This window comes from Schistocerca nitens, chromosome 3 (genome assembly GCF_023898315.1).
Source record: "Schistocerca nitens isolate TAMUIC-IGC-003100 chromosome 3, iqSchNite1.1, whole genome shotgun sequence".
In the NCBI taxonomy this organism is placed as follows: Eukaryota; Metazoa; Arthropoda; class Insecta; order Orthoptera; family Acrididae; genus Schistocerca; species Schistocerca nitens.
Genome location: NC_064616.1, coordinates 53,367,996 through 53,382,969, shown reverse-complemented (window position 1 = coordinate 53,382,969; position 14,974 = coordinate 53,367,996).

The following is a 14,974-nucleotide window of genomic DNA, read 5'->3' as shown; positions in this document are numbered from 1 at the left end:
TAAGCTGGTGTTGTTCGTTAAACAGGCAACTAATAAATAGATGATTATGCAAATAAATTGTATGATTTACATTCATTCTTAATAATAATTGTGTGTGTGTGTGTGTGTGTGTGTGTGTGTGTGTGTGTGTGTGTGTGCGCGAGAGAGAGAGAGAGAGAGAGAGAGGGGGGGGGGGGGAGGGAGAGGGAGGGGGAGAGGGGGGTGACAATTAAGAAATAACAGTGTTTCTATTTCTATTCTTTTGCTATTCGGACTTAGCTAGGTTCTATTCATCAGGACTTCTTATTTCACTTATCCCAGACATTAATAAACATGTATAAGGCAAAATAAAAGATTTCAGGTATAATTTGAGTGCCAGAAAAATGTGTTCAAACTTCCAGTGCGCCTCTTTGATGATGCTACTTTTTAGGGCCTTATATAGCCGGCCGAAGTGGCCGTGCGGTTAAAGGCGCTGCAGTCTGGAACCGCGAGACCGCTACGGTCGCAGGTTCGAATCCTGCCTCGGGCATGTATGTTTGTGATGTCCTTAGGTTAGTTAGGTTTAACTAGTTCTAAGTTCTAGGGGACTAATGACCTCAGCAGTTCAGTCCCATAGTGCTCAGAGCCATTTGAACCATTTAGGGCCTTATATGCTTGCATTTCAAAACCAAATCCACTTTTCTAGATAGTTTAGAATATGCTCTTTCTAATGACCATAGTTTAGAAGAGTTTGGGGAAAACACTTTTTTGAAAAATTTGACTAAAAATACCCATTTTTAGAACTTTTTGAAAAATCGTCAACTTTACCCTAGATTTGTGAAATAATGGAAAGCAATAGGAGAATGAAATTTTATATTCTAAGACCTTGTGTTGGTGAGGTATGGTGTGCAAAGTTTCATGTACATCCCACAATTACTTTTCGAGATATAAAAAACTAAAGTTCGCATTTTTTTTGAACAGCTATTTTTTCGCCCAACTTTGCTTCAAATTATCTATATGAAAATTGCTCAGAAATCCTTTTCTTAATATTTTACTTTAAAGAGCCATAAAAGTTGTATAAGATGGCCAAGTTTTGTTTCTTTCATGCAAATACTTACAGAGATATCTCATCTCAAAGTTGTTGAAAATTCAAGGACGCACTATAGAAAGCTGTGCTAAGTTCTTAAACAAGTGACTGTATCTCCGAAAGTATTAAATTTCTGAATCTGAAACTTTACCAGTGTTCATTGAGAACATGTGTGAATGTTCATACAAAAATTCATCAAAATCCATGAGGGTCATGTGGGAGCCTCTAGACCACTTGGCATGGAATGACCCAAAAGTTTGTTAACAATAAGTTTGAGGCAGAAAATATTTTTAATAATCACTTTTTAATTGTTGTAGAGAAAATAGGATCAAGCTGTTCATTACAAATGCAGGGCTGTATTTGGAGGATGCAGTACCTATGCATTTTGATAAAACTGAAATTCAACCTACCTCTCTACTGAAATTAAGAAAATAATAAATTAACTCAAAAGTAAAACCTCACATGGAATTGATGACATTTCCAACAGAGTACTAAAAGCTTGTTCTCAAGAGATAAGTAGGATTCTCAGCATATATGTAGTAGCTAACGGAAACAGGGCATTTTTCCAGATAGACTGGCATATGCTATTGTTAAATCATTGCATAAAAAGGGGGATATGTTTGATGCTAACAACTACCGCCCAATCTCAATTCTGACAACTTTATCCAAAATTCTTGAAAGGGTAATGTATTCAAGAGTAGCTTCATATATTTGTAAAAATGAAGAACTAACGAAATGTCAGTTTGGTTTTCAAAAAGGCTTCTCAACAGAAAGTGCTATGTATGCTTTCACCGATCAAATATTAAATGCTCTGAATAACCGAACATCACCCATTGCGATTTCTTGTGATCTCTCAAAGGCTTTTAACTGCGTGAATCATGAAATTCTTCTAGATAAGCTTAAGTATTGTGTTATGAGTGGGACAGTGCACGAATTGTTTACTTCATATTTAATTGGAATAATGCAGAATGTTGAAATTACAGATTGTCGTCCCTTTGTCAACTTTAGCCATTTTCCATATTAATGTTCACATAACTTGTGCTTTAACTTGGAGAAGGAATTGTGTAGTGTGTAAATCTAAAGCGTGTTCTTGTGTGTCCTGGAAATTTAACGAAGCAAGCGTTCGTTCGATTAGAAGTGCCGTGTTTGGTGAGTTTCGTATTTATACTTGGGTATTGCGCAAATATGCACTTTAGATGCAGCCGCGTCAACACGTACTTATAGGAGCCTCGTACATGATTTAATAAACGTCATCATCGAATATTTAATTTGAATTCCGCGAAGAAAGTAAAACATAAACATAGCACGCGATTCTATCACATAAATATAAATGTTTCTTGCACCTTTATTCTTCATTCGGACAGCAAAGAAAAGCAGCAATAAGCAAATAAAACGCGAGATTTTTGTGTCTGATTCACATATAGATGTAACCATGAGCGGAATGAAAGCTCAAAATAGCACGATCTAAGGCTCTATGCAGGACACTTCTAAAATATTTCAGAAAACTTGAAAATAACAACACAGTTCGCATAGGCTACGTGAGGTGTTTAGCATTCGTTGGGAAACAAAATGACGGATGCGCCAGCCTGACTACCCATGACCGGCAACGTAGCCCCTGATTCCACCTCTGTGCCCACTGTTATTCCCACCTTCAAAACAAACCCACGCTTTCTGTCATGTGTTTATCCTGGGATGAGAAAAAATTACTTGTCAAAAACCATAGGGACCTTTTTTATAGGTGATTGAAAAGTTCTGTAACTTGAGATTTCCACTACCAGTATGTGTGCCTATAACCTGTTAAAATTTCATTAACATCGGGCAAATATATTTCAAGCTATATAGTTTTGAAGTGAGCTGTTCGTAGCGAAGACGCCGAAGGCCGGACAATCCTTACTACAACCTAAAATAAAAAATATAAATTAGACTTTACAACCAAATTACTCCATACAGCAGAATAAAACGAGAAAAATATTCAAAATATCCACGGGTGTACTGCCGGTCTACAGTGTCAAACGGGCACAACATTTCGGCGATCATACATGTCGCCATCATCAGGCGAACTGACGGACTGAGCTCCTGTGAACGTGCCGGCACGGAGATCCGTACACTATGGCTGCTCAGGGGGAACTGGGTTCGGTCGCGGCGGATCTCCGTGCCGGCACGTTCACAGGAGCTCAGTCCGTCAGTTCACCTGATGATGGCGACATGTATGATCGCCGAAATATTGTGCCCGTTGGACACTGTAGACCGGCAGTACACCCGTGGATATTTTGATTATCAAATACGCCGGGTAACTCAAGAATCACGAGAAAAATATTGGTACAACTATTGGTTCGCTTGTAATTAAAGATTAAACTTAAGCCTCCATAATCAAAAGTCCGATAGTAAGCTCCAGAATATCGCAGATCGACTGCTGTAGTGCCCGTTGACAGCGGCCGCCTCGGTCAAAAGGCCAAAGATGGTGAAGTAATGCTGCAAATCTGTGTTACAGTGAAAGGAATCTGACAAAACCAGAAGAGGACGCAAAATCCAAATACTCCATCAGATAGGATATTACACCGAAATTACTGGAAAATAGGTCTCATCAATACAGCCAAATACTTTAAATGGTTCAAATGGCTCTAAGCACTACGGGACTTAACATCTGAGGTCATCAGTCCCCTAGACTTAGAACTACTTAAACATAACTAACCTAATGACGTCACACACATTCATGCCCGAGGCAGGATTCGAACCTGCGACCGTAGCAGCGGCGTGGTTCCGACTGAAGCGCCTAGAACCGCTTGGCTACAGATGCCGGCTCCAAACACTTTAAAAGTTATTGTAGTGTAAATATGAACACTCTTGGTAATGATTCGAAAATTAATAATAGTCATATTAAAATTACCAAGGAATTCACCAAGGCGTCAATGGATTACGTATATTATGTGCCATCAAACTGTGTGTTGATCTCTGCCATGCTCGCATTCAGGCACGCAACAGCCTGCATTAGAAGATCAGTCAAGTTATAGCTCTAGTTTCTGAGATTTCAGTGTGTAGTGTTCAGCTGTAGGACTCGCTGGCTCTGTGGAAACGTGCCAGACTACGGATGCAAAGATCTCATTTCGATCCGCGGTAGTTCCAACCAAGATTTTTATCTTTCACTTGTCACTCCATCCCCTGCCGGCAATGTTTGTCAATGTGCACCGTGGTTCTGAGGCTACATGAAACTGTAGGTCCCACTGCAATTGGATGTGTACGTCTGTGCAGAGGGTGGAGGAAGACAATGGCATATCACTCCAATAGGAACATGGCTATTAAAGCACTGTGGTGGTCAAAAACTTTCAGGTTGATGACTGCTTCACTTACTAGCACTTAATTAAATTTCTATGCGTAGTTATTCATTAAATAACTTTGCAGTAATTTGTCGGATTAATGTTATTACCTGTATGAGCAAACGGTTCATGGTAGTTCTGTTTTGCGCACATCATTGAGAAGAGGACAGAAAATCCCACAAAGCTCATACTAGTCTGGGGCCTCATGGTACAAGTCGTAAGGGGGGAGGAGGGGGAAAATAACAAACTCGTAAAAAAACTAGCGCTCACCTGGCCCCGGGTGACAGCACCCTGTGAGGGCTCCATGCTAGGGTTACAGTGAAGCCTTCAACGGCAGTGAAGGCGGAATGACTGGATGTTCGAACGGCGGAACTAACGGAATAAGCGGCACAAGAAAAAATCCAAAATACAGCTGACTTACACTAACCGGCAAAGTGGTCAGCGACTGCTCACTAGAGGTGCGGCTGGAAACATATTCCTCAAAGCTACCAATCCTGAGTAGTATCTTTAGGGCACATATTCCCCTAACTTAACAAACACTTAACAATGGAAATGCGCTTTGTAAGAGATTTTACCCTAGGTAGCATGCAGTCTCCCATTTCCAAAGAAATGAAAAGTAGGCATTAGGATTCTGGAGGCCAACGACATCATGCAAAGAATGAGTCGGAACATATTGAAACCTGTCTTAAACAAAACAAGAAAAAAGAAAAAAAAATGGAACGCAGAAAAAATTATATAACCAATTTTAATGTAAATTCACTCCTAAAAACAGGAAAACTTAAATAAACCTTCTAAAGGAAAAAAAATGATGATAACCACACTGAAAGAAACGAGATTTACTGACGAACACGCTTTTAGATTCTGAAGGATTCAGGAAACTAAAGGGAAAACCAAGGAAAAGAGTTGTGAAGAATGTACCCTCATCTGGGACACCTTTAATTGCAAATAAGAACGTATTAAACTCAATAATAGAATTTAAATCAATTAATGAAATATTTGCCACACTAACATTTAAATGATCAAAGTTGACATTATTGTAAATAGACATGCACCGAAAAATGAGAAAAACAGACCACAGAAAGAGCAAACAGAAAATTTTTGGCAGAATGTATCAAACATCCTAGATCACATTGCATAAAAAAGTATTATTACTTGGTGACTTTAATGAACAAATTGGCAAAGAACGCCAGCACAGATTAATAGGAAAATTCCCCGCACAGAAAAGAACCAACGCAATCGGTTCTGAGGTTGTTAAGCCTATGCAGGCTGCATAACATAGCACTAAAACCAACATGCTTAAAATGAGTTCCTAGAAAACAAATTACATGGGTATTACCAAATCCGGTTTTTGGTGAAAAACAACTCTATCACGTTGCTATAAGTAGACACTCTGCAATGGAGGAATTCAACGGAAAAGCTGCCAAGGGCATTGGTTTACATTCAGACCACTGTCTGTCTGTCATTAAATTCTAGGTTGGAACAATATTTAGAAAAAAGAATCAATACCAACGCAGAAGGTTTGACGTACTGAAGTTATGTAGAGAAAATGATTACAAAATGCAGTTGGAAGAAATAATACCTAAATGTCGGGAACAACTACAAAAAGACATCACTGAGACAGCAGAAGAAACTATCCCTCTCTGAAAAAAATGGAAACATGTTTGGGGGAATGATGATTGTGATGAGTTAATTAAAGAGACAACTAGCTTGGAATATCCGGATCGCAAATAGAGAGACAAGAACAGGAAACATTTTATAGAAGCAAGGAAACATGCAACAAAAGGTCTGAAAAAGATCAGAGTACAACATATCAAAGATCAACTGGAATCAACTGAGTCACACTTTATGCAGAACGACACAAGGAACTTTTATAAAATATTCAAAAATAATTTAGAGAAGTACAAACCACCAAGTCTACTGTTTATAGGTACAAAAACAAAAAAGACAGCTTCTAATAACACTAAGAACTGAGGAGTACTTATGAACTACTTCGAAGAGCTGTATAACTGCTATCCGCCAAAATAAGGATTTCATTTTGATAATGTAAACCAAATTCAATCAGACACAAAGCCATCAACAACAGATGAAGTCAGAGAACTCATAAAACAACTTCAAAATACAAAGCATCGGGAGAAGAAAATATAGTTGCTTGGTTGTGGAAACACTCTAGTGACAATATTATTCTATGTTTAATAGAGATAATTAATGAAATATGGACAGCAATCAGCTTACCAGCAGAATGGTCATCGGCATTAATACATCCACCACATAAAAAAGGAAAGAAAACTGATCCTATCAATTACAGACGGCTCTCTCTCTTGCCAGTGACGAATAAGATCTCGTCCATTGCACTTTTAAAGACAGCCGAAGGAATACTCGACCCGCAACTAGATGAGTATCAAGCAGGAATTAGGAAGGGAAGGTCTTATGCAGAGCAAGTACTAAATCGAAAGATCATAACAGAACTGAAGAAAATTATAATCTTGAAATACACGATAACTTTGGTAGATTTTAATAAGGCATGTGATTCAATTAATAGAATACACTAATCAACATTACAAAGAAATTCGCACTCTACAATAAAACAACAGAAATCGTCAAAGGAGCTTTAACAAACACAACATCAAAAGTAAAATTTATGTGGAACTCTCAATAACTTTTGAACTAAAATCAGTAGTAAGAAAGGGAGATGGTTTATTAGGACAACTTTTTAACTGCGCATTAGGGAAATAGCGGGAGAATGGAGAAAATCCGTTAATACTAAGGAATACTAAGAGTGTTCAACTAGGAAGAAACCCAAATAAAATCACCATAGATTGTCTAGCTTTCGCAGATGACATGACATTAATTACTGACTCACTCTATAATGCCAAAGAACAAATCAAAGAACTATAGAAACAAACAGACGAAATAGGACCAAAAATACCATTTGAAAAAACACATTTCATTACAGATATCAATCATGCCCCTCCAAATCTTAAAATTCATTGCACAATATCTAACACAAATCGTTTTGAATACCTAGGAGAATGGATAACAAACAACACAAAGGGAAAGATAGCCATAGAAAATAGAGTATATAAAATGGAAAGAGCATTTCAAATGTTAATAAACATCGTAACAAAAAAAGCTTTGTCCTGGAACACGAAACTAAGATACTATAAAATAGTGGTAAGGCCTGAAACACTCTGTGTAGCAGAAACACTTAAACTAACAAGATATTGGGCTCTTGAAATACTGGAAGAAATTGAAAGAAGAATTCTAAGGAAAATACTGAGACCTAGAAGTAACAGTAATATTAAATACACGTTAAGATTAAACAGTGAGCTCTATTTGAAAACGGAATAGCTTTCTGATGCAATGAGAAAAAGAAGACTACAGTTTTATGGATACACATACCGAATGGATAATAACACACTAACCAAGCAAATATTCATCTTACTAAATAGCTACAAATCTAAGCCCACATGGTTCACTGACATTGACTAAGATATGAAAACAACAGGAATTAGAACTGACATAATAAATAACAGGATACTTATTAGAGAGGCAACAAAAAACACAAGAGGCAGGATTTCAGGAAACAAAGAGGTCTGGAAAAGGAAGTAAGAGGATCCAGGAAGAAAAGGAACGATACTCTCGAAGGATGAAGGAAGTCTAAGCAAAGAAAATTAAACACAAAGAAGTAAAACAAAAGTTGATTTATCGTACACCCCAAGAGGGTTATTCGAATAAATAAATAAGAGCACTGTGGTTCAAAGATGTTAGATTTTAAAAATGGAATGAAGCATACCCTATAGAGGTGGCAGCGGAAGTGCCGATTGGTATCGGCCGCATCTGGCCCAGTCCTTCTGCAGCTTCTTAGAGGCGCAATGAAAACTTAACAAGAGAATAATGTACAATTCTGGATGCGAAAAGGTGTGGAGTCTGTGTTGGTTTGGGAAGTGTTCCAGTGGTAATTTGTACGGATTTAGAATTCTGTGCAGCAGTACTGCCACGAGACTTGAATTATTACGAGTGGATGACATTTTTGGACTCTAATGTTTTCAATCATGAACAATGCAAAGGCTTATAAGATATCCAACAGCGATCGGAAGACTGTTTATCATCATATGCAGAAACGTATCTACACTTTGGACCCTAATATTATTAGCAATTGTGTGCTAGAACTCTATTGTATGTGTGCATGTGTGTGGTTGGGAGGGGGGTTGGGGGGGGGGGACGAGAATATAACTATGCGAAAACTTTAAAAATTGTTAAACACGTACAGATCCAGAAAATTGTTTAGATTAAGTCATGCTGGATAACTTTTTTTATTCTTTAGTGTCAATACAAGCCAAGTGCTTTACACCGATTTAACGGATTTTTTCTTTGGGCGATGGGTAGACGACATTAGTAAACATGATTCCATAATAGAGATGCATATAGCTGCATGGAACATCTGGAGGGGTCCTTTATTTAACAGCTGATTGTAAATGTTTGGCGACGATCATGGTGATGATTGTGATATGGCGTAGTATTAATGAAGGCGAAGCGCTCATGACGAGTTGTGACTCGTTGGAAAATTGAGACGCTCTGTTTGTCGTGCTTCGACTCGTCTTCTTGCTATTAACAATGACATTTTTCCCTGACAGAGCCCTGACTTGGAAATCAGAGGCGTGGCCCATTCCTTTTACTCTCCTGTGTGAGCAACCAAACAGACAGTAAAAAATTTCATTCCAGGAACGATTTAAAATGTGCTGCTGGTTAGTGTCCCGCAGTAATGGAAGGAATCAGTCGATATTCAGATGCGCTTTGTGGAACTTGTAAAATGTCGCTGCCACCTTTTAAATATAATGCAACTGCCGGCGTCGAAAAGAAAGAAAGCTATTGCTGTATTAGGAACACTGCTAACAGAAAATCAGGTTTTTAAACGCACTGTAAATATTAAAAGCTGGCTGAAGCAGAAAGCTAATGTGAAATAGATAAAACAAAGCAATATATCTAAAAAAGTAGCGAAAAGCAAGTGCTGATCCGTTGTAAGCAGAAGATAATGTATCTCTGTCTAGTCTGTCAGGTAAGAATATACGAAATGAACGATGTTAGTTTTCATTTACTGTGTGTGTGTGTGTGTGAATTCCTGAGGGACCGAACTGCTGAGGTCATCGGTCCCTAAACTTATACACTATTTAAACTAACTTTAACTTATGCTAAGAACAACACACACACCCATGCCTGTGGGAGGACTCGAACCTCCGGGGGGAGGGGCCACGCAATCCGTGACATGGCGCCTCAAACCACGCGGCCACTTGGTGCGGCTTTTCATTAACTTATGCAGTTGATGTGAATACAACTTGTAACGCTTCACCAGTGTCAGTTATGTATATTCTTTTGTTTCTCAAATACACGATCACGTTGTAAGATTTATTCTTATCTGTGTGTTTTAAATAAAGCACACTTTATAAAAAAAATCACTGCTTATGATGTTATTATATAACTATTGTAATCACTCAGATACAACAGGTCAAAGCAATGGCCGGCCGGTGTGGTAGAGCGGTTCTAGGCGCTTCAATGTGGAACCGCGTGACCGCTACGGTCGCAGGTTCGAATCGTACCTCTGGCATGGATGTGTGTGATGTCCTTAGGTTAGTTAGGTTTAAGTAGCTCTAAGTTCTAGGGGACTGATGACCTCAGATGTTAAGACCCATAGTTCTCAGAGCCATTTGAACCAACCTAGCAATGACTTCGGAACTTGGCGTGTGCGAGTCGAAAATGCCACTGGCCGCTAGACGTGTCGTTAGCAGCAGGTTTGAGCAGTGGGGCTGGTTGAAAATGCTAGGAATTTGCGAAGTACGATTTATCGGCATACAAGTTGCTGTCTGACAAAAGTTTATGCCACTGCACAATATTAATGAGATATCGCAAACTTCGCATATGGAACAGTTCTTCACCATGTCGTTGCTGCTTCATTAATGCGTGCAAAGACGCCAGCATAACGAGAGTGTAAGACTGACGCTTAGAGTTATCAGTAATTCAAATTGTAAATCCAAGTGAATCTTCTGAAAACAGTGATTTCCACATAATATAACGTTTGTAATTAGTGTAGGTTGTGTGTAATAGTCTACATTATCGACCCGTGTTATTAATACATGGAAATAGTTCCTGAGAGCAACAATCCTATTTATCTAACCGAAAATCATAGTTATGTAACACATGGTAATATAAATATATCAAATGTTGTACCTTGGGTAAACTGAGGAATAAATATAAATTATTTAACAGCCAGTATGCGATGTAACATACTTTCAGACGTTTATTTAATTTAATTTGTATGCTGACACGAAGAGAATATTTACATTTGCATCTATGTTGTTTTTTGATCGCTTGGTGTGGAGTACTTCAGCGTTGTTTCAGCAGTTGATATTTCATGACGAGTTTAAAGGATTTGAAAGTTTTGTATCTCTGTTTTGATTAGATCATCAAAAAAAATTTTTTTCTTATGGGGGTGTTAATCTGTTGCGACGTCTATGTACTGTCGTATTCAAGGACATTTTAGAGTTATACTAATCATAGTACGTTTTGTTGTATTAAGAGTGTTTCATCAAGATTATTGCACGGAGCGATACTGCAATCGCAGTGAATATTTTCGTCAGCAGGCACGGAGCAAAATAACGTAATCGACTGGTACACACAATTGTGGATTACGTACGACACTGGCGTAATCAACTGGTTTTACAGAGAAGTGTGTCGAATTGGTCAGGCGACCATATTATTTCAGAATTATTGAAGTTCATTCCAAGTAACTAAATTATTCAGCCAGTCTACATACAATGACGGAAAACAAATCCCAACACTAATAGGAAGTTGTGCGACATAAATGAAGGTTGGAAGTGTTTCTACATATGAAAAATTATATCTATTCAAATTTCGCGCTAGTCGCTTAATATTAGCGCTAGTAGCACCACTATGAGGAGGCAAATTAGGTTTACTTTAAATACTCACTCTAACGGTTGTAAGGGCTAGTTACCTTTGACATCGGAAGTGGTGAGTGGATGTTAGTCAAGAATACCTTTAAGGCAGCAAAGACGCCATTATCAGCACCTCACTGAGTTGGAACAAGGTCGTGTAATAAGGCTACGAGATGCTGTTTGTTCCTTCTGCGATACTGCAGAAAGAGTTGGCAGGAACGTAGCCACTGCATATGGTTGCTGGCAGCAGTGATCACGAGAATGTACGGTCGCAAGAAGACCGGATTCAGGACGACCACGTGGTAGTACCAAGAGGGAAGATCATCGTGTTCAGGGTATGGCTCTTGCGCATCGTACTGCATCTGCAGCAAAATTTGACCAGCAGTTGACGCCATAGTGAGACAACGAACTATTGCAAATCGGTTACTTCTAGAACAACTCCGAGCCAGATGCCCTGTATTGTGCATTCCACTGATCCGAACTATTGCCATTTGCGACTTCCTGGCGGCACGCTAGATCTCATTGGAGAGCAGGGCGGAGGTCTGTTGTGTTTTCTGATGAGGGCTGGTTCTGCCTCGGTGCCAGCGATGAACCTGCGTTGGTCAGAAGGAGGCCAGTTGAGGGCCTGCAACCTACCTGTCTGCGTACTGACACACTGGACTTACATCTGGAGTTATGTTTTGGGGTGCAATTTCTTATGATAGCAGGAGCACTGTTGTGGTTATCCCTCGCACCCTGACTGCAAATTTGTACGTCAGTCTGGTGATTCGACCTGTTGTGCTGTCATTCATGAACAGCATTCGAGGGCGTGTTTTCCAACAGGACAACGCTCGCCCACATACCGCTGTTGTAACCCAACATGCTCTACAGAGTGTCTACGTGTTAACGTGGCCTGCTGGATCACCAGATCTGTTTCCAATCGAGCACATGTGGGACATCATCGGACAACTCCAGCATCATCCACAAACAGCATTAACTGTTCCTGTATTGAACGAGCATGTGCAACAGACATTTTACGCCATCCTCAAACTGACATCCAGCACCTGTACAACACAAAATGTGACTGAAGCGCCTAGAACCACTCGGCCACAACGGCCGGTGTTCAAAATGGTTCAAATGGCTCTGAGCACTATGGGACTCAACTGCTGTGGTCATAAGTCCCCTAGAACTTAGAACTACTTAAACCTAACTAACCTAAGGACAGCACACAACACCCAGCCATCACGAGGCAGAGAAAATCCCTGACCCCGCCGGGACGGCCGGTGTAATCTTATGTTTCGCACTTAGGGTTCCACCTCTTCTTTCTACTGTTTTAAGAAGGAAGTAATACCAAAATCATTATACATGCTTCTTAGTGATCCTGTGCAGTTCTTTATAATTTAGAGTTTCATAGTAACTACATTTTTAAAAGAAGATTCTTCCTCGCGAAGGACAAACCATTAGCGAATCTGCCATGACATAAATCTCCCTCTCCTGTGCTGTGACACCAATTGAGGTGTGTTAATGAACTACGAGCTACGTGTCACTTCAGCGAGTCGCCGTTTCGTTTCATTAATACCAAATACTAGTAGCATCTCAGCCGCTGAAGTCGTGGCGCACATGATGCTTAAGATGTATATGTTTATGATGAAATGAAATCTGCTGTACTTGGGCATTGAAATTAATTCAGCGGCGACAAGTGAAAATTTGTGTTGGATAGGGACTCGAAACCTAATTTCCTACATTATGCTAGCGGTAGCCTTAACCGCTTCATCTGTCTGAACACACTTACCGTCCAACCAAAATTTCCAACTTGTCGCACACTACTTACGTAGCGCCCCCTGTCCACCATACTCATTGCCTGCATCCTACGCTGATTCCCACAACAGTTCTGGGAGGGCATTTGCACAAAAATGATCTTAATGGCTGCCGAGGCATATGTATTTATATAAATAACAGACACCATTCTTGATCCAGCACTGTACATATTCATGATGGAATGAAATAGAAATTCTGAAATCGGCCGCAATCGGACATTGAAATGAATTCAGTGGCGACAACTGGAAATTTGTGCCAGAGTGGGACTTGAGCCCTGATTTCCAGCTTTACGCGACTGGTCGCCTTAACCACTTCGAATATCCGAACACGCTTCCCGTCTTCCCGTCCAACACAACTTGTCGCACACTACTTACGTAGAGCCTCCCCCCCCCCCCCCCTCCAACAACCTCCCTCACCCCTGTTACTGTCCACCATAATCTGATTTTAAACGCCTGCAAGGCGTATATATTTGTATATGTATGATGTTTGCTCTTTTGGACATGGTTAAGGCGATTGCTCGCGTAAAGCGGGCAATCCAGGTTGGAATCCCGTTCTGACACTAATTGTCAGTGTCGTCACTGCATTCATTTCAATGTCCGGTTGCGACCGATGTCATAATTTCTGTTTCATTTCATCGTGGATGAAAAATGATGTATGTTCTTTCGGACATGTATAAGTATGCACATGTTTATTGGTATAAAATTGAGCTGCGGCTCATAAAATGTTAGCCTCAAGCCGCGATACTAAACTTTGCTCCTACTTCCTCCACAGCACGGCAGTTCTAACCATTGTTTCGCGAATCGGAATGCATGGGAATAAGGGAAGAGCTGCAGCTGCATTTGTTGACAGATATTAATGCTAATCTCCAGCAAAGGCAGCAGCAGAAATCTGCAAGAACTTAAGGGAGTGGATACAGATAAGGCACAGAGTGCCTGAAATGAATGTCTACCGTAACGTTGGGTCTGTGAAATGAGAGAAAGAAAATACTTCTGGATTGCTTCGTGGAGTCCAAGCTGTATCTCACACAAAGACAAAGATGAATAATGCATAGCTTTAGATCTTAGGAGCGAAGCTCACGGGAAAATATTTAGCAGTGAGAAAGATAGTGAATATTCAGCCAAAATCCACGCTATCGATCTACACTACGACGTAGCTTTGGTGGTGGGAGTATAACTGGAACGCACATACTACCTTGGCATAGTACAGAGGCCCTCTAAAATTAACTTCACAAACTTATGGGATTCAGTCTATTGCCCGGAATAAGCAAAAGTCTTACACTGAAGGGCCAAAGAAACTAGTATAGGCATGCGTATTCAAATACAGAGATTTGTAAACAGGCAGAGTACGGCGCTGCGGTCGGCAATGCCTATATAAGACGACAAGCGTCTGGCGTAGTTGTTAGATCGGTTACTGCTGCAGTGCTAGGTTATCAAGATTGAAGTGAGTTTGAACGTGGTGGTACAGTCGGCACACGAGCGATGGGGACGCTGCATCTCCGACGAAGCGATGAAGTGGGAATTTTCCCGTACGACCATTTCACGAGTGTACCATGAATATCAGGAATCCTGTAAAACATCAAATCTCCGACGTCGCTGCGACCGGAAAAAAGATCCTGCAAGAACGGGGCCAACGGTGACTGAAGAGAATCGTTCAACGTGACAGAAATTCGACTCTTCCGCAAATTGCTGCAGATTTCAGTGTTGGGCTATCAACAAGTGTCAGCGTGCGACCCATTCAACGAAATATCATCGACATGGGCTTTCGGAGCCGAAGGTCCACTCGTGTACCCTTGATGACTGCACGACACAAAGCTTTACGTCTCGCCTGGACCAGTCAACCCGTGCGGTCTTAGGCGTGTTGTCACGGTCCGC